Genomic DNA, 21,430 nt, shown 5'->3' on the forward strand with positions numbered 1-21,430 from the left:
TGCGACAGGGTCTGCGAACAGCTGAGGGAGCAAAGTACACGGCACTTCAGGAGCACAGTGGAGGCCATGGTCACTTGCACTTGGGGCTAATCAGGGACTTCACAGGGGTGATGACTCTTGGGCAGGAGGCGAGGGGCAAGGGGGCTGGAGAACCGGAGCGGGAAAGGCTTTGCTCTGCATGTGTGGACAGAACAGAATCATCTACCTGAGTGACGCAGGCTGATCTGGAAGGGCTGGGTCTCAGCCCGCGTGGCGGTCGGGTGCCAGGGATACTGGTGTTGAAAAAGGTACGCGTGGTGGAGGGTCTATCACAAATGGGTCTGTAAACGCTAATTACTCACACCCTCACTCTCCAAATCTTGAAATGATGCAGTAGCAGACCCAGAATGCAGAAAAGCCTCAAAGCATCAGCTTTCCTGTTGACGACCCTCCGTCAGGTTGCGACCGGGATCCCAGACCCTGTGCATCTACCTTCACCTTCGGGAGGCAGACCTGCCCTACAGAGTTTACGCTTGGAGAAGAAAAGGCCTGCTGTGGCCCATGAGCCCACCAACCAGCAAGGAGCTCAGGCCTCCGGGCTCAGAGATATTTCTCCCCCATCATGCGGGACATCGGGTGAAAGAGAAGGGAGGAAAAATAAAGACGAAAGCTTTCCTGCCAACATATTTTACTAGCAGAGTCAGGAACGTGAAGAAAGGAAAGGAAGGCTATCGCCCCAAGGATGCAAAGAGCCGCCCTGTGATGTGATGCATGTGGCACTCGTGTTTTGACTGCCACGTCAGGCACCACAGGAAGTGTGGCCCCAGGGAGGCTTCGGTCCAGGGGGAGCTGGCGAGGGCTGTTGAGCAAGGGGAGGGCTACGAGAGGTAACTAATTATAGGGTCTATAAGGCTTTGCTCTTTGAATGTTGGTGGCGTAAGGTAATTCTCAGATTTCTGGAAGGGAAAAATGTGACAGAGGGTGAAAATATCGATAAGTGTCAGCACCTGTCGGTGGAGAGTGAAGGACGGCACGTCAGTCACAGTCACCGTGCCTTGGGTGTATCATGGGGGATATGTCACTTCTGGGGAACCAGGGAGGCTGGACTGGACAGGGGCCTCTGAGAAGTGGTCAGAGCTGAAACCATCACAAAGAGGAAGGAGACCCACATGAGGGCGAGCACTGTTTTCAGCATGTGGCTGGACACCCACATCTGTGAGAGGCAGCCTGTGCCCGGCCGCGAGGCCCTCTCTGCAGTCAGAGGGTGGGGGTGAGGGTGTGGGCCTAACAGATCTGGACTTGGAGGCTAATCGGGAAGGCACGCTGGGAGGTGACCATGCCGGGGTTCGGGCCGACAGAGCGATCCAAATGTCTTGCAAGATGCAGAGGAGGCCGGGAAATGGGCTGAGAAAAAGTGAGAACAGAAAGGAGCCGTGGCAAAAGGGATGTCTCTGAGGAAGGCCAGGGAAGGCCAGTGTTGGGAAGTTCACGGGATGGGAAGGCACTGGAGACTTGGAATGCAGCGTTTAGGGTCTTAGAGGAGAAGCAGACCTGGGCAACGATGAAACCCGAGCCACAGGACTGGGTGGCAACGAAGGTGGGAGTTTCGGAGATTGAGGAAAGGTTAGCAGTAAGAGGCTCATCCAGATGGGGACGATGGGCTGGGGCGCAGGGGGTGGGGAGGCCCAAAGCTGTGTGGACGTAGATCGTTGTCTGGAGGGCATCCATCCACGACATGCCTCAGAACACAGAAGATGCTCTCTGGGGACGCCATCAAAGGGCGAGCCTCCTGTTCTGCTGGTTTAGCATCAAGGCGAAAGCCCCTCTACGAGTAACGAGCGTGCCCATTACTAGTGGTCTCTGCGAGAGCAGGAAATCGCCTGCCTTGTTCCTCCTCAGCGGCCCAGAGCTTGACACACAATAAGTGATTGTTGACTCTGACCGAATGAATGATTGCATTCCAGCGAACATCACGGAATCTTTAGAACCATCAGGAACCTCATGCCCTTCCTGTTATGTCCATGTTGCCTTGAATGGACATGGCTGGGGGAGAGAGGCCATGGGGTCTCCAGGAGGAAAAACTGGCAGGACATAAGTACTCTGTCCACACGGAGTTTGTGTGATCAAAGGAAGATCTGAAGAGCTAACGAGGCACCAAGTCTATGGGAATCCACCACCATGATGATGGATACATTATTTTTCCAGGAGATTCATCCCACTCAGTCTTTGGAAGACAAGGCTTTCGTGTGCTCCTGTCTTACGTAGGTCTGGCTTCAGGACAGGTGAGACAGAGCCCACCGGTGAGGGTCACGGGGCTGTGCTTTCTGGGAGGAGCAGGTAAGGACTGGCATTCTGACATGGTTGTCAACATGACTGGGGTTGTCTTGGGCTGATTTTCTAAAAGTAATTGATCTAGAAAACAGGATTGGGGGGGATTCGGCTACTCTTCCCTGTAGACAGCTGTAAACACCCGTAAACACCACCACTGACCCCCTCTGTTCCTCTCACGTGTTTATCTGCCTCCCTCCCAGCACAGTGTCCAGAATTGAGAAGGAACTCAAGACCAGGATGGTGGACTTGGGGTTGATGAAGGGTAAGCACAGGCCTCTGGCATTAAGAGTAATACTGGTCCCTGAGCTTCCCAAAGAGGTAACAAGACCTACGTATGGAAACTGCAGGAAAATATATTTTTTCAACTCATCATGAAAAAAAATCTAAAGACAGAATGGATTGTTCTGGAGAACATGAACTCTCCAAAACTGTAGGTGTCCAGTCACATGGCCTATTAATAGATATTCTGTTATTTATGGTTTGTTGATCATTATTTTTTTAAATTTTGTAATTTTTTTTATGTATTTTTGAGAGACAGAGACAGACAGAGCATGAGCAGGGGAGGGGCAGAGAGAGAAGGAGACACAGAATCCAAAGCAGGCTCCAGGCTCCCAGCTGTCAGCACAGAGCCCGACGCGGGGCTCGAACTCACGGACCACGAGATCATGACCTGAGGCGAAGTTGGACGCTCGACCAACTGAGCCACCCAGGCACTCCTATGGTTTGTTAGTCATTATTAATGATTTTTTTGGTCACTAAGTCTCAGAGCTACAAAAACATTCTCATCAGTGTCAGGAAAAAGAGCCCAAAAGTTTCTTTAAAAACTAGCAGCAACCTGTCAGTCTGGGGGCCTGTGTGCATGCTGAGGGACAGGCAGGGCACCTGGGCTGTGGCCTCCCTCAGGAGGACTGTGAAGCTGTGAGCTGTGGTGGCCTGAAAAGAGGCCTTCAGGCACCTGAAAAGAGAAATCCAAGAGAGAAGGACCAGGGGTGACAGTCAGAAGAGTGCGGTCACAGAGAGAAACCTTGTAAGCTGGGCTGTCCCATCTGTGTCCTGCCTGACTGTCCGTGTCCAGGTCCAGAAACCCAGCCCTGGCTGTCCCGATGTCCCTGATGTGCTGTTCCGATGTCCCTGGTGTGCTCTGCCCTAGAACTTGAGCCAAAGCTCGACTTGCCTGGAACTGTCCTCACAAGGAGGCTGCACAGCGTAGAGGCTAAAGCATGTGATTTGGAGGCAGGTGGACTTCAGTATCCTGTTAGCTCTTCAGATCTTCCTTTGATCACACAAACTCCATGTGGACAGAGTACTTATGTCCTGCCAGTTTTTCCTCCTGGAGACCCCATGGCCTCTCTCCCCCAGCCCATACAAGGCAACGTGGACGTAATAGGCAAGACACGGTGTTCTTGATCATTCTAACTCAGTCAGTTAATAGCTACGTGACCTTGAGCAAGCCACTTTGGCCCTTTGCAAGTAGCTTCATTGGCTAGGATTTATATCTTTTTTGCTAGAATGATCAGTTTTCGTTTCTGCCTTTTATTGAACAAATATTTAGCGAATTTAATCTTGCTTAATCCGCTTTTGCGTTCCTCTTTTAAATGGGAAATAAAAAATGACAGCAAAGCAAGCAGCCGATGGGGTGCCACCTCAGATAAGCACCGAGCAGGGAAGGCCGGTTCACTTCCTGGCATGAAGTAGCCTTAATTGGCTCTTTTCTGCCCCACAACTTGTTCCCTGAACATCACCGATCCTAAACCTAGTTCCTATGAAAGACAGACATTCCCATGTTAAAAAGCCCCTTGTCTGGTAGCCCGAGAATAAATATTCCAGGACAGGGCCAGGGGAAGAGGGCAAGAGGAGTTGTCCAACGAGCCAGCCCTGGACCAGGAAGTGTCCCGGGGTTACTGGACGTCACCACACTCTGCTGCCTCCCCCCCCCCCCCCCCCCCGCCAAGGCAATTATGGCTCTGTAACAAGTCACATGCACAGTTTACTGTGCTTCCCACTTGGCTGTGGGGCTGCTGCACTGTCAGATGCCAATTCTTCCTCCCCCAGAAGATGAAGATCATCCTTCATCTGTGTGACCAAGAGAACTATTTCTGCTCCATTCATCCCAGTTGTCTCCTCTCTGGGGTCTAGGGATCCTCTTCTGGGAGTCCACACTATGCCTGGCCCATGAGATCTGGGTGGGGCGTCAGTTTGCTTTGTTTCTTACTCTCTAATTATTTCCTGGAGCACGTCACTTGTTCGCGAAAAGAGGGTGTGAATGAAATGAAGACTTGATGGTGTTCTGTTGGGGGGGGGGGGGGGCTAAGAGCACGGGGAAGGAGAAGAAGGACCAGAAGAGCAGACTGCAGACATGCTCTGTCACCACCTTCTCTCAGAGCGGGTAATACAATATTATTTAATTTTGAACAACAGTGGTGAGAGTGGGCATCCCTGTCGTGTTCCTGACCTTGGGGGAAAAGCTCTCAGTTTCTCCCCATTGAGGACGATATTAGCGGTGGGCTTTTCATAAATGGTTTTTATGATGTTTGAGTATGTTCCTTCTACCCCAACTTTCTTGAGGGATTTTACCAAGAAAGGATGCTGTATTTTGTCAAATGCTTTCTCTGCATCCATTGAAAGATCATATGGTTCTTATGTGTTTTTTTATTAGTGTGATGAAAAAGAAGAAAATCTTGCCATTTGCAGCCATGTGGATGGAACTAGAGTATATTATACTAAGCGAAATAAGTTAGTCAGAGAAAGAAAAGTACCAAAAGATTTCACTCATATGTGGGATTTAAGAAACACAGCAGATGAACATCGGGGAAGGGAAGGAAAAAGAAGATAAAAACAAAGAAGGAGACAAGCCATAAGAGACTCTTACATACGGAGAACAAACTGAGGGTTGATGGAGGGAGGTGGGTGGGGGGATGGGCTAAGTGGGTGATGGGCATTAAGGAGGACACTTGTTATGAGCACTGGGTGTCGTATGTAAGTGATGAATCACTGGGTTCTACTCTTAAAACCAATACTACTCTGTATGTTTATTAACTTGAATTTAAATAAATATATTTTTTAAAATGCATTTGGGGGAAAATCTTATTAATTTAACTAGAAATGTTCACTGATTATCTCTTGTGCACCAAGCATGTTTGAGACTCTGGAAGGAGGAGGACAGGAGTTAGTGGTGAGATAAAGATAAAAATTTATATAAAGATGTCAGTGCCATATAAAAAGGCAGCATATTTTGAATGCTACTGGATAAGCGTAACATTTCTAGGCTAACATTTTAAATTTATAGTTCCTACTATATTCTTGTAATTATTACGCTATTTATCCTTTCTATTTGGTAAATTAATTAATATTTTGATGAATAATTATTTAGAATCATATTAACAATCATCATAAGTAATATAAATTATAATTCATAACAGATTAATATTTTAAATAAATTGATAATTTAATATTAATTGTTGATACCTGAAAATATCAGTAAGTTGTGGGGCACCTGGGTGGCGCAATCGGTTAAGCATCCAACTTCGGCTCAGGTCATGATCTCACAATTCGTGGATTTGAGCCCTGCGTTGGGCTCTGTGCTGGCAGCTCAGAGCCTGGAGCCTGCTTTGGAGTCTGTGTGTGTCTCTTTCTCTGCTCCTCCTCTGCTCATGCTCTCTCTCTCTCTCTCAAAAATAAATAAACATTTAAAAATTAAAAAAACAGAAAATACCAGTAAGTTGTGAAAAATAAGTAAGTTGGGTAAAAACCCTCCATGTATAAATGGAGATAAGGGGAGTAAACTCTATGTAGATGTTTATTAATACAGGTAAACACAGACACAGACACAGATATCTTATATGTCATAGGGGCAGAACCCAGAGTCGGTTTCTTTGAGACCAAGAAGAGAGTCATTGGGAAGAATGAAGCTGTTTAAATGGAACTCATTTGATTTTTATTTTTTGTTGTGTGGGAGTAATGTACATTCTCTAATGTCTCTCATAGTTCCTCTGTAAGATCATTGGTAGTAATATGTCTTGCTCATAAATCTGACTTTTCATATGGTCACTGTTTGGACAGAGGCCCTAAGGTCTGGAAACATGAGTGTTGGAGTGTCCATTCAGGACATGTTCAAAGATTGTGAAACCAGATGACTGGAGTTTGTAAACAGCCCTGAAGTGTTGCTGGTCAAGTTGAATTAAAACCATTTCTAAACATCACCAAGATGGCAACATAGGAGGCTCCTGAATTTCTATCCTTGCAATAATGTGGATGGAACTAGAGTGTGTAGCTAGATGAGAGAAATCCAGAAATGAGTCTAGTGACTCCTACACATTGTACAAGTTAGAAAATACCCACATTAAAATGGGTAGGAAAGGCTGAGACACACTCTTACCACAAACACCACCCATGGCACAGCACCCTTGTTCAGGGTGAACCTCCAACTTCCAGCTTCTCTTTGAGGAGTAATGGGTTTGGACCATACATCTAACACTCCAAATTCTAGGGCTTCTACCCAAGGGATGTGCCCCTGAATCACCGAGCTCTGAGAGACAATGGGGCTGGCATTCCTAAGACCTGCAGGACTATAGCAAACAGAGAGGCAGCTGCTAAATCAGTACACAAGCACCTTCTACTGCTATGTCCTCCCACCCCAGGCTCAGTGCAGAAGGAGGGGCAAAAAAATGCCACCTCTCCAACAAAGTTCAAGATCAGATGGCTTCAAAGGTGTATTCTACTAAACATTTAAAGAAGAGCTAATACCTAGTCATCACAAACTATTCCAAAAAATAAAAGAGGGAAAGCTTCCAAATATACTTTATGAGGTCAGCATTACCCTGATACCAAAACCAAAGACACTACCAAAAAAAAAAAAAAAAAAAAAAAAAAAGAAGAAGAAGAAAGAAAACTGCAGGCAAATATTCCTGATGGGCATAAATGCAAAAATCCTCAAAAAATAAAAATACAAACCAAATTCAACAATACATTAAAAGGACCAGTCACAGGGTGCCTGAGTGGCTCAGTTGGTAAAGCGTCCGACTTCAGCTCAAGTCATGATCTCACAGTTCGAGTTTGAGCCCTGTGTCAGGCTCTGTACTGACAGCTCAGAGCCTGGAGCCTGCTTCTGATTCTGTGTCTCCCTCTCTCTGACCCTCCCCTGTTCATACTCTGTCTCCCTCCCTCCCTCCTTCTCTCTCTCTCTCTCTCTCTCTCTCAAATAAATAAACATTAAAAAAATTTTTTAAAAAAGGATCAGTCACCATGATCAAGTGGGATTTATTCCCACAATGCAAGGATGGTTCAATATCTGCAAATCCATCAACGTGGTGTATCACATTAATAAAATGAAGGATAAAAAAACCATATGATCATGTCAATCAATACAGAAAAAGCATTTGGCAAAATTCAACAACCACTCATAAAACTATCAACATCATAAAAACTATCAACAAAATGGGTTTAGAAGGAATGCACCTCAAAATAATAAAGGCCATTTATGATGAACCCACAGCTAGTATCATACTCAATGGTGAAAAACTGAGAGATTATCCTCTAAGATCAAGAAAAACCAAGGATGTCCACTCTTGCAACTTTTATTCATCATAGTACTGGAAGTTCCATGATCCCATGGAGCAATTAGGCAAGAAAATAAATAAATAAATAAATAAATAAATAAATAAAAGGCATCCAAACTGGAAATAAAGAAGTAAAACTGTCACTATTTGCAAATGACATACTCTACATAGAAAACCCTAAATATTCCACCAAAAAACTATTAGAACTAATAAATGAATTCAGTAAAGTTGCAGAATACAAAATTAATATACAGAAATCTGTTGTTTCCATACACTAATAACAAAGTAGAAGAAAGAGAAATTAAGAAAACAGTTCCATTTACAACTGCACCAAAAAAAAAAAAAAAAAAAAAAAAAAAAGCCCTAGGAATAAATTTAACCAAGGAGGTGAAAGACTTATACTCTGAAAACGATAAGACACTGACTGAAGAAACTGAAGAAGACACAAACAATGAAAAGATATTCCATGCTTGTGGATTGGAAGAATTAACTTTTTTAATGTTTATTTTATTTTCGAGAGAAAGAGAGAGAGAGACAGAGCATGAGCAGGGGAGGGGCAGAGAGAGAGGGAGACATAGAATCCAAAGCAGGCTCCAGACTCCAAGCGGTCAGCACATAGCCTTATATGGGGCCTGAACCCACAAAGTGCGAGATCATGACCTGAGCTGAAGTTGACGCTTAACTGACTGAGCTACCCAGGTGCCCCTGGAAGAATTAATATTGTAAATATTTCTATGCTACCCAAAAGAATCTACACATCTAATGCAATCCCTATCAGAATACCAACAGTATTTTTCACATAACTACAACAGAGAATCCTAAAATTTGTATGGAACCACACACAAACACACACAAATCAAAAACCAAAACAATCTTGAGAAGGAAGAAAAAAGCTGGAGCTATCACAATCCTGGATATCAAGTTATACTACAAATCTGTAGTAATCAAAACAGAAAGGTGCTGGCTGAAAATAAACACATAGATCAAGGGAACAGATAAGAACCCAGGAATAAACCCATGCATATATAGTCAATTAATTTTCATCAAGGGCCCAGAGAATACACAACAGGGAAAAAATAGTCTCTTAAATGGTGTTGGGAAAACTGGACAACCACGGGCAAAAGAACGAAACAAGATGGCTATCTTACACTGTACAAAAAAAAAACAAAAAAAAAAAAAACAAAAAAAAAAAACAAAAAAAAACCTCAAAAGGAATTAAACACTTGAACGAAAGACCTGATAAAACTCCAAAAGGAAACAAGCTCCTTGATATTGGTGACTTCTCGCCTCTGATGTGTGTCAGACGTCAGTATTCTCCATCCAACTGTCTACAGCCACACGGCTTTGGGATTCTGCACCCCAACCCCCATCCTATCTCCCTCATCTGGATAAGCCTCTTACTGATAGCCTTTTCTCAATCCCCTAAACCCAACTTCTGAAAATCCCACCTTCACTCCCTCCAAGTCCTATGGCTCAGGCCCCATCGTTACCCAGATCTGCTTCTCTAAAACCTTAAATGCCACCATCTAAACCTCCGAATGCAGCCTCTCTTTCTTGAACTTTCTAACACTTTCCTTTCCTCCAACCCTTATCCCATGACTTGTTTCTATTTCCATTCCTTATCAGCCCATTTCCTGGTCTTCTCTAAGCCTGAACCCATGGTAGGCAACTTGAGTTGCTCCCTCAACCTGACCCCAAAGTTATGGGTATTTGATTATGTGACATCCCATCTTTTGACTGTCTTTGCCTCAACACACCCTCAAGAAGGCAGTAAAGTGAACATCTGAATCTGGACTCTTTTAATCTCAGTACATACCCTGATGAAGCCCAAACCTGGCATCTACTCATCATTCCCAGCCTTAAATTGAAGCCACGTGTTTCATGTATACTCAGATCAAGATATCAGTCCTGAAGCAAGAGCATCATTGATATTTCCTACACCTACCTTGGTTATAACTCTACCTCTAAAAATCTCCACAATTTAATCCTCACTTTGTTATTCAACTTGACCTGAATCACACTGAAAAATTAAAAAACATTCTCACATCTGCAGTGATCCTTAAGTTGTCAAAGCATAAAAGTGAGTTTATTTTAATACTGGATTCATTCAATCCAAAGTCACATGGAAAACTTGCTAATGATCTGATCATCAATATCTCCTAGAATATATTTTAATGACAATCCAAATACTAATCTTAATTAACATGCCACATACAGACACCAAAGTGATTTCCAGATGCTTCCAATTCAATTAGATTTATAACCAGGTATACTGAATAAACATATAATAAGTCATAAACTAAAGTGTACGACAATAATAATTTTCTCATAAGTTTTATTAGTTTAATTTCCATCTCTAGTCTCCATTCTGCCTCCTGCCAAATAAATTAATCGACTTCAGTCTTGCTAATTCAGGTTAATTTCAGCTCTATCAGAGTTTTCTCATTTGACCCAATGTTTCCCCCTACCACTTATCCCTGAGAAGGATTCCAGGGTCAGGCGTGTGTAGGATCCAGCTCAGAAAGGCACATGTTGGGGATCTGGTTCTCAATAGACACTTTCTATCCATGTAGATATCTGGACCGTGCCATTTGGCCTTCAAGCAAGATCATCCCTCCATGTTGGTGTCTCTCAAGGTTTCCGGTCATCATTACATGCACTTCCCCTCCTCGTCTCCAACGTAGCCCCTTCAGGACACTTGGTAGGCTGCCTCAGGCTTACTAAATACAAGCTCTTTAGGAGAAAGGATGCCATCTATCTCGTTCACCATTGTTCTCACTGTGTAGAGTAATACCTGAAATATAATACCTGCACAATAAATGTTTGCTGATGGACAGACTCTTTGTTTCTTGGTTCCCCACCCAGCCATCTCTAACCTACTTCTATGCCTTGGTGGAATGGAGAATTTCTGTCAGCCTATTGTTGCCTAGAGCTCTGACCACGAAGCAGACATGAGTCTTGACTTTCCCACAACTTATCTGGAAGTGAGGAGTCTACCACATACAACTATGTCCTCACTGAATTCCCTAAAACAGATGTTGGGTATCACAAGTCATGACACTGCTGAACCCCGACAAATTAGGTCTCTGCTGTCTTTCAATATCCATTTTGGCAAGGTAGCACTTTAAAAACATACAGAAATTCAGAAGTACTGAACAGTAACCCAGGCCTTACTGACCATCTCTTGAGGAGGTGACCAGTGTGGGTGATGGATATTGCAACACAGAGCACACAAAAAACTTCCAGAATTCTCCCCAGAGATCTCTCTTGACAAAGTTCATCATAGCATCTGCTCACCCAAGCTCTTTTGTTTGCTTCCCCATCTCCAGTTTTCTGATCTCACTTTAGACTTCTATCCCAATCTCCTTACTTCTCTGACCCCTCCTCTCGCCTTCTAGAGGTTTCTTCTTGATCTTATCTTTGGGTACCTTCAAGCCTCCTTTCTTCATTAGAAAAACCCTAGAAGCTCTGACCTGAGATCCAGAAGCCAGCATGTAAGATATGCTGCTTACAGCCATACGTTGTATAAGTATCTGTGTGTATTGTGTTCCTACCACATAACACTGTGAAGAGGGTTTGGAATACAATCAGTTAGGTCCAACCTAATGGCAAAGAGACCTGATGGGGGACGGGTGGGCGGAGGATCATAGGCTCAAACCAGGCTTGAAATTTTGTCAGGTTGTAATTTGCATCAGGGACAATGAGCAAGAAAGAGTCTCTAGTAGAGACTTGAAGTCTCTACTGGCATGGAGACTATAAAACAGAGGTCAACTTCTTTGTCACAGTTTTGAAAAAGTCACCCTAGAGGTCTGCAACCTCGGATGTCCTACACGCACGGTCAATCCACCTATACCAGAGAGCCACAGGGGTCGGCAGGGTGTGGCAGAGGCTGCCGTGCCCAGAAAACAGTGACAGCGAGGGGCAGTGACGTGACAGAGGCACACCCGGGTTTCCCACCGGCTCCCCCTCAGACAGAAGTGGCCAGGAATGGTGTCCCTCCTTCCTCCTACCTCCCATGGGAATGTTGCGCCTGCATCCTGAAGGCGACCCTTAGGATGGAAACCGTGTGCTAAGGGTGATGGAAAAGAAAGCTAGAGGGAGCTCAGGACACTGAGGATGACAAAGGCGTCACATTCAGGAGGAAGAAGACAATACCATCGGTGAAGGGTTGAACCCAAAGTGGACGGGACCCTGCGTGACTCAGTCAGACTGCAACCCTCTTTGTGAAGATTCTGTTTTTACAGGAATAGATGTTTTTCAGGTGAAATAAAGATAAATTCCTAACACTTTCCCGCCGTCATCACTCAGGTTTCTGTGACTAGCAATTAGTCAAATTCCTAATATTTAGTAATTCCAAATTCCATCAAAATGCTAAAATTGTTTCTTTCGTGGATCAGAGGCTTTAGCCCAGTTAAAGAGAGAAGTAAGAATTGATCCACCAAAGTAAAGAAAACACGTATTGTTAATATTTCTCTACTACACTGAGAAATAATCTTTGTATATTTGGTACTTTGGATATTGGTAATATTTAAGATAGTTTGAATATGTAAATACCTAATAAATTCACTACAAGAATGGCATTTTTCAATGTGTAATAAATAAAATGATTTAGGATTGAAGAAGGTGTTTTGAGAGGAGACAATCAATATTTATTTGAGCTCTAATATGTGTCTTGCACGTAATTCTCTGAAAAATTTTCTAACTAAGAAAAAATTTTGATTATATTCTAAGGAAAGAACTCCAAAGACTCCAAATGATTGGCATATTTTCTCGAAAACAGCATCGTTTTCCTGATACTCCATGGGTTCAATCTGATGATATAGAAGCGATGGCTCAATTTCTTTTCATTGTGGTTCTCATTTTACTCTCCCTTTAATAATTCATACAAGCCCTCATTTTTCTGTCTCGTAGTACAAAAATAGAGCCCATAGAGTCTCTATGGTATTTCTGCATCTGTAAGAACGGCCAGTGGTGTGCAATTGACACTCACCTCGCTGGGAGTCAGGGGACGCTAGAGAGCCACGCATCCTAACTGTGTCAGAGCTCCAAACCTTCCACAGGAAGCTTCTTTGAGTGAACCCAGAGCAAGCACTGTCAGCGGCAGCAAGGGATCCTACCAGCCCACCTTGATGCTCTGGGTATTTCGCAAACTGTTAATTGAGAGAAATCATAGCACCCCATCTTTTTTCTTGAATGGGTGCTGGGTGATCAGTTAAATAAACCAAACCACTAGATGGCGGAGGGGGTCTTTGCCCGGCAGAATTGTGGCTTTGAGTTGAAGTCGTAAGAGAATTGTACTGTTGGTAAACATCACCGCGGAGAATGTTGTAAGCACCATATTTGTAAGTGGAATTTATTTAATTTGTGATTGCTTCAGTACATGAGAAGATTTATTAGCCCGACGGTTTCCTGGGATGCACATGTTTTCTTTAATTTTTAAAGATTATTTATTTTGAGGGGGTTGCAGGGAAGGAGACAGACAGAAACCCAGGCAGGCTCCATGGTGCCAGAGCAGAGCCCAATGTGGGGCTCGAACCCACGGACTGTGAGGTCATGACCTGAGCAGAGATCAAGAGTCAGATGCTTAACCGACTGAGCCACCCAGGCGCCCCTGGAAATTACATTTGTAAATGCAGTTGGAAGTGTCTTGGAAATTTAATTAACTAACCTCTGAAAATCCCCCTTTAAAAATACATGTTAAACTTGCATTAGCAAAAACTGGTATTAACTATTGTTTTTTGCTTTTTAGTTTTTGTTGCTGTTGTTAGTGTGTGGATAACATTTCACCATAAGTATCTGCAAAGTCTTTTACGTGTCCTCAAACCACCTTCCCATGCGCTCCAGAACTCACCTTACATCACGCTGATCTACTGTCTCCTGAGATTATATCGATCCGCACGACTGAACAGCACAAGCAAGGAATTTCCCCACAAGGGACACGGATGAGACAGATGGCCAATTCCTAACACTTGAGGTTTGGTCCCTGCCACAGGTTTCCCCAGGGAAATAACTGTAATCTTTTAACGAGGTCTGAAACATCCAATTGGAAAAACAAACCTACTTGGGTCACTCAGGGTCCCGTCAAGGTCAAAGTCCATCCTCGTCCTTGGTGCCACCTTGCTTTTACTGGGCTCTCGTGGCTTCTCTCTGCCACCCCGCAGGGTGGTGTTTTCTGGCTCAGGAGTCTGCCAAGGTTTGGTTTCGCTTATATTTTTGAAATTCATAGCAGTCCTAATGGAAAATACGGACTACCTGTCGGACAAATATCTGGTGCCTCTTGACAAGCGAGAAGAGGCTCTGTTTCCTCTTTCCTCCCTGGTGCCACCAGATGTCGCCCTTCTCCGATCACTGCTAGGGTCCCCTGCCCTTCCCACATCCTGGGAAGTTCTGCTTTATCAAGTCTGTGACACTCCGGGGGGAACGGGAAACCAGGAAACGTTGCAGGACCTTGAAAAGTCACACCTAATCCCTGAGACTTCTTTACCCCCCAGGTCGGCCAACCTGTAAGCTTCGGGGGTGGGGGGGGGGCTCTTACAACAGCTCGGGATCCCCCTCTACCATCTCCCACCATGAGTTTTTCTTGTTCCTGACAGCACATGGCCTCAAACTGTGGTTTGGTATTCATTTGATGGTGCGCACAACAGCCACTCAGTCCCCAGGAGGCCCCATTTCAGGTGGCGGGAAGGACAAAAGTCTCCCCCCAAACCTTTCTCCTTCCACGAAAGACTCTAACTTATCAGGAAATTGTATTTCCTTGGAAGCTGGGTTAAAAAAAACAAAGTCTGACCTATAGGGGAATTAATTTAGACTTCAAATCAATGAACTGACTTAACCCTGTAACTCTGGTTCCCCATCTAATACACCCGGGGTTCAAAACTGTGTTATTTCCCCAGTGGGTGTTATTAAGATATCACATGTTCTCTACCATATCCTTTTAAATTCAAATGGGTATTTTGAAGCTCATTTTAACTCGATAGGGATATATTCTTTTTTGTTTATACCACGGGTGCCAAAGAGTATAGCAGTCAGGGTGAAGTTTATCTCTTTCCTAACTACATTTAAAAAGAAGTTGCGGGGCGCCTGGGTGGCACAGTCGGTTAAGCGTCCGACTTCAGCCAGGTCACGATCTCGCGGTCCGTGAGTTCGAGCCCTGCGTCGGGCTCTGGGCTGATGGCTCAGAGCCTGGAGCCTGTTTCCGATTCTGTGTCTCCCTCTCTCTCTGCCCCTCCCCCGTTCATGCTCTGTCTCACTCTGTCCCCAAAATAAATAAACGTTGAAAAAAAAAAAAAAAAGAAGTTGCATCTAGAACACACAGGCAAATTTCCTCAGTATCTCATTTCTACACCTTTCTCCCTCAACACTGCACTCAGCATAGCAGCGATTACTCCTAAAGCTTAAAGAAATAAATCTCTTCCAACGCTGGTTCCCTGACTCTCCTCCTTCTTCACCTGTTCTACCTCTGAATGCCTTTTCTCTTTTGTTCAGAATTATTTTCTTCTACGGCTACCTCTGTGCCCTCTCTCCGGAAGTCAGTCCCTCTGGTCTCGGCTTCTCCAACCCGTTTACCTTGGTTCGGGGCCGGATGCTGAGCAGAGCAGGCAATGAATTCTACTTCAATAGAGGAACAAGAGGAAGGCACGTATATTTATATCTCAATATTTTCTTAGGCAACGCAGCTAAATTAACAAAAACACACATAAATAGTACGTCGTTTGGAAACAAGGATATTGCCAGTAGCGTTGAAAAATGGTAGTTTTTCAGAAAAATAATTTCACAATATGTGAAAGGATCTGTTCAAATTCTTTCTGGTTCAGTAATCTCATTTTAGAAGTATCCCCCTAAGAGGAAAGTAAATGTCAGAATGTACAAAGATGTTTGAGGCAGTGCGCTGTAAAGTGAGCTAACAGAGGGAGTCATAAGTACCAAACCTGATACACAGCCAGAATCGTGATAGACGCTGCATAGAGAATGCAGCCTTAGGATGTGAAAAATAACGTGCTCACTCTGGGAGATGCAGACACACAAGGTTCAACAACCAAGGGAAGGAAGAGGCCACGGCCCAGTTTTCCCAACAGGAGTCACCATCCAAAAGAACCATTAGCAGGTTTGTTTTGGTAAGGCTCGTGGCTCCCGAGTCCCAGGGAGCAGCCTAGAGCATCGCTAGGTGGCCATCAGTGAGCTGTCACCTTGGAAACTGTCGTACAAAATGGTAGGTGAAGAACCAGGATTGACGATCAATGGTTCTCAGCCATTTTCCTCCATCGGATGGAGGAGCATCGGATCAGTAGTTTCCAGGAAGGGGAAGTGGTGCTAATGGCCTGTCGACGAGAATCTTTCTAGGAAATGATCCAACTCATCCTTGGACATCTACCTGCGCCTCTCCTAACCTGTGGTTTCTGTCCCTGGAGGACAGCCCCGGAGGACGCTTGTCCAACCTGACCCAACAGCCGGCCTGGCTTAAAGACCATGAGGACTCCTTTCTGTTCCAGTAAAGAGGGAAGAGGCAGAGAGGCTGCAGGGCCCCTGGGCTTCCCCCATCACGCGCAGCCTCTTGCCCCTCAGAAATGCCCTTCTTCCTTCTGGGCAGCTCTGGCAGCCTCCTTCACAAACGCAGAAGTTGGGTGCTGGGTCTATACCCAGACACGTACTTCCCAGACAGAGAAAAGGAAGCAATTTCACAGTGCTTCCTGACATCTGTGTGCCAGTCCGACCCCCTGTGCACGTGCCATACTGTCCTCAGCCCCCAGTTCGCACATCCTGTCCTCTCTTCTCCTTTCAAGGCCCAGAGCCCCTCCCACATGAGAAGGGAAAGCAGGGGCATCCTGCGTGGGGCCACCTGAGGCAACATGGAGTTTTACAGACCCTGGGGCGGGGTGGGGGGGTCACCCTTTTTCAAGCCAGCAAAGTGAGGGATACCATTCATTCTTTCCACTAAGACCTACTGAGCACAGCCGTGGAATGGGCACCGTTGGACATGGACGATGTGGCATTAGACACAAGGCCAAGTGTTTGGCCTCGTGGAGCTTACATTCCGGTGGGGAGAGAAAACATAAATAAACTACGTGGTGTTTCGTGTATCGGTAAGTGCTGTTTTACAAAGAAGGCGAAGGAGACAAGGGAAGAGCTGCCCTTCCAGGTGAGCTGGCCTGGCGAGGCCTCGCTGTTAGGGCGACACGGGTACAGATGAGAGGACGAACCATGCTGCTGGCTCGGGGACAGTCGAAGCAGAGAGAGGAGCCAGTGCAAAGGTCCTGATGCAAGGGTGTGCCGAGCATTTTCCAGGAAGGCCAAGATGGCTGCCATGGTTGACAGCATGCGGGGAAGCAATGGGAGACAAGCCAGAAAGTGCATACGGGAGCCAGACAGCATAGCCATCGTGAGCACTCGGGCTTTTACTTTAATGGACATGGAAAGTCATTCGGGGGAGCTTTGAGAGTTTCCATCATGCCCAACGACCCTACCATGTGAGGAGGCTTGGAGCAGGACAATGCACACATACAGTGATTTTAGAAAGCCTTTGACAATATGAATCAAGAACCTTGCAGGGACGCCTGGGTGGCTCAGTAGGTTAACCGGCCCAGGTCACAATCTCACAGTTCGTGGGTTCAAGCCCCCTTTCGGGCTCTGTGCTGACAGCTCGGAGCCTGGAGCCTGCTTCGGATTCTGTGTCTCCCTCTCTCTCTGCCCCTCCCCTGCTCATGCTCTCTCTCTCTCTCTCTCTCTCTCTTTCTCTCTCTCTCAAAAATAAATAAATGTTGGAAAAAATTTAAAAAGAGCTTTACAACAGCCAAGGCCAACCATTAGTAAGAAAAGAGAGTAACAGATCTTGTTTGTAAATAAAAAAATGGGGTACCTCGCAACAAGCCAAGCAAAAAATTGCAGAACTTACATAAACACATTTTCAAGCTCTAATGAGTAAGATAACACAAGATTCAAATAACACTACAATGCAAACCCTATTTTCAGACTCTCAGTATCATGAATGTTATTTATATATTTATTTTTCATGTATGTTATTTGTAGTTATTTATTTGTTCCCTTTTTATGTGTCTAAAAGTTCGATGTAATTTTGATAAAAATGCTGAATTCATTTTTGTTGTGTTTACTAGCTAAGCTCATTCTCAAGCTTACATGAGGAGATAAGCCTATGAGGATGGTCAGAGAAATTTTGAAAGAACACTAAAGAACACAAGCTCCATAATATGTGAACGTGTTATTTCAAAACCATGGGAATCATAAAGCTGAGGGAAAAAAAGAGAACCCTGGGAATCAATCCACAATACTAGTTGGAAACTCCAGCACCCACCGCGCTCTCAGCAACTGATGAAGCTGTTACACAGAAAACAGACACAGATGGGGAATCACTGGACGACATGCTGAGCAATGGATCTAAATGACTTTCCCAGGACCCTCCACCAACAGCAACAGACACCATCTCTCCAAGCGTGCACAGGACATTCACCACAACAGACTATTTCCAGACTTTCCTGGGCTATAAAACAAACCTTAACAGGTACAAAATAATTGAAATCACACAATATGTTCTCCAACCATAATAGAATAAAAATAGAAATGAATGACAGAAAAGAACAGCAAAATCTTCCAACAAGTGGAAATCAAGCAACGTAGTAGACCCAAATGTATAAAGAGTGTCTACTGAAACTCTGCATCTCACATCATACCTAATAGTGAAATACCAAATATCTCTTCCCTAAGATTAGAAATGAAACAAGGATATATGTCCTCACCACTCTTAATAAGACCAGAAGTTCTAACCACTACAATAAGACAAGAACAACGACAGAAAAGGGCATAAAAATTAGAAAGGAAGAAATAAAACTGCCTCTATGTGTAGACGGCAGGATTGTCTACATAGCTAACACCCCAAAATCTACCAAAAACAAACAAAAAGACCCTTTCTAGGACTAAAAATTGAGTTCTGTCAGCTCAAGGGACCCAAGATCAACACACAAAAATCAACCATGTTTCTGTGTACTGACAGCAAACAAGTGGAAATAAAAATAAAAACACATGCTATTTATAATTTCTTCAAAGAAAATGAAAGACTTTGGTATTAACCCAACAAAATTATATACACGATCTGCATGCTGGAAATTACAAAATGCAAATGAAAGAGATCAAAGAAGGACCACGTACTTGAAGAGACACACTATTTGTGGGTTGGAAGACTCAGCGTAGTAAACATTTCAATTCTTTCTATATAGGTCTGTAGGTTTAACAAAATTGCTGTCTAAATCTCAGCAAGGTTTCTGTAGACATAAACCAGCTTACTCTAAAATCTATAAGGAAAGGGAAATGCTAAGGATGGGCAAAACCAGTTTTGAAAAAGAACACAGCAGCATCAATCACTCTTTCCAATGCCGAGACTTACCGCATAGCTACAGTAAGCAAGTCTGCATGGTACTGTAGGGACAGACACAAAGACCGGGGGACGAAATAAAGAACCAGAAATAGAACCACACAAATAAGTCTAGTTAATATTTGATAAAGGAGCAAAACAAGTCAATGGGGAAGAATAGTCTTTTAAACAAACGGTATTGGAACATTGGACGTTCATAGGCAAAGCTAGAAATGAAAACAAAACTCTCAACCTAAGTCACATGTTTTACACAGAAAATATTCAGAATGGATCATGGATGTAAGTATAAAAGGTATAGAATTAGGGGCGCCTGGATGGCTCAGTCAGTGAAGTGTCTGACTCTTGATTTCAGCTCAGGTTATGATATCATGGTTCGTGAGTTCAAGCTCCACATCAGACTCTGCACTGACAGTGCAGAGCCTGTTTGAGGTTCTCTTTCTCCCTCTGTCTGCCCTTCCTGCTCATTCTCTCTCTCTCTCTTTCTCTGTGTGTGTCTCAATTAACAAACATTTTTTTAAAAGGTGCAACTACAAAACTTCTAGGAAAAAAGGGATAAGATCCTCAGGACCTACAACTAAGTAAAGATTTATTAGATTTGACACTAAAGGGGTACCTGGGTGGCTCAATTGGTTGGGTGTCCTGCTCTTGATGTCAGCTCAGTTCTTGACCTCAGAGTGATGAATTCAAGCCCTGTGGTGGGCTCCACACTGGGCATGAAGCCTACTTAAAAAAAAAGATTTGACACTAAAAACACAATTCATGAAAAGAAAAACTGATAAATCAGACCTCATAAAAATGTAATACTTTTGCTTTGCAAAGACTCCTGTTAAGAGGATAAAAATCCAAGCTATGGGCTGGGAGAAAATATTTTTAAACCACATATCCAACAAAGCACTAGTATCTAGACCATAGTTTAAAAACACTAAAAGTAACCAATAGGAAAATGGAAGACCCTATGTAAAATCGACAGAAGACCCTATTAAAAATGGAAGACATGGATGTGAGGGCAATCTGGCTGCGACATCTGTCACCCCATTGATCGCCTGGGTTGATTCGGCTGATCTGGCTGGCTAGGCGGGTGTCCCCTTCCTCCCTCACCGCTCCATGTGCGTCCCTCCCGAAACTGCGTGCTCGGTGGAAGAGGACGACTTTCCCCGATAGAGAAGGACCGTTCTTCGGTCAAGGGTATATGAGTAGCTGCGCTCCCCTGCTAGAACCTCCAAACAAGCTCTCAAGGTCCATTTGTAGGAGAACATAGGGTAGTCAAGCTTCCAAGACTCCAGACTCATCCAAATGAGGCGCTGCATGTGGCAGTTTGCCTTTAAAAAATAAATAAATAAATAAATAAATAAATAAATAAATAAATAAATAAAAATAAAAATAAAAATGGAAGACATTCCATCAGAGGACATACAAACAGCACGTAAGCACAGGAGGAGTAGCGCAACACCAGCAGCTAGAGAAAAACCAGCGTAAACCAGTGAGACATCACTACACATCTAACAGTACACCTGAAAGTAAAGACAAAATAGTGCTGGCATGAAGTGCTGCTGGCAATGTGGAGAGTGAGGTCATGTGGACATTTCTGGGAACGCAAAACAGCACTTCCACACCAGAAGAGTAATTTGGCAGATTTGAAAATATGTATTAAAAATGGACTTACTGTACAACCCAGCACTTGTACTCATGGGCAGAGAAGTGAAAGCTTATTTTTAAGCAGAAACTTGTAGATAAGTGCTTACAGCAGCTTTATTCCTAATAGCCCAAACCTGAACACCACAAATGAATGGTTCAGCAAAGTGTGGTGCATTCTATGATAAAAAAGGAACAAACTATTGATGCAAGCAAAAACTTGGGTGAGCCATAAGGAATTATGCTGAATGAAAACAAAAGCCAGCCTCAAAAGGGCGCATACTATGTGATTCCATTTATATAATACTTGTGCAATCACATAGTTTTATAGGTAGAGATCAGGTTAATGGCTGCTCGGGGGTAGGGAATGATGTGTGTTGTGGGGGGGGGGGACCACAAAGCTCTAGTCTCTAGTTAAGTACCTTGATTGTTGTGATAATAACATGAAGCTGCACATATGACAAAACTTCATACACACACCCATCCGTGCACAGAAGTAAATCAGATAAATGCATGATAACTAGTAAAATTTGAGTGAGTTCTGTGATTGTAC

The 21,430-nt window shown here is 44.1% G+C and overlaps 2 long non-coding RNA genes across 2 annotated transcripts; both read left to right on the top strand.

Moving 5' to 3' along the window:
* Positions 1–3,423: 3,423 nt before the first annotated feature.
* On the top strand, positions 3,424–20,549 carry LOC123585950. Its single transcript, XR_006706502.1, has 3 exons — positions 3,424–3,437; positions 6,219–6,220; positions 20,412–20,549. It is a non-coding gene; the product is annotated as an uncharacterized LOC123585950 (long non-coding RNA).
* Positions 11,854–13,813, top strand: LOC123585951. The gene is made up of 2 exons (XR_006706503.1): positions 11,854–12,126; positions 13,615–13,813. It is a non-coding gene; the product is annotated as an uncharacterized LOC123585951 (long non-coding RNA).
* Positions 20,550–21,430: the final 881 nt, after the last annotated feature.

This window comes from Leopardus geoffroyi, chromosome C3, assembly GCF_018350155.1.
Source record: "Leopardus geoffroyi isolate Oge1 chromosome C3, O.geoffroyi_Oge1_pat1.0, whole genome shotgun sequence".
NCBI lineage: Eukaryota > Metazoa > Chordata > Mammalia > Carnivora > Felidae > Leopardus > Leopardus geoffroyi.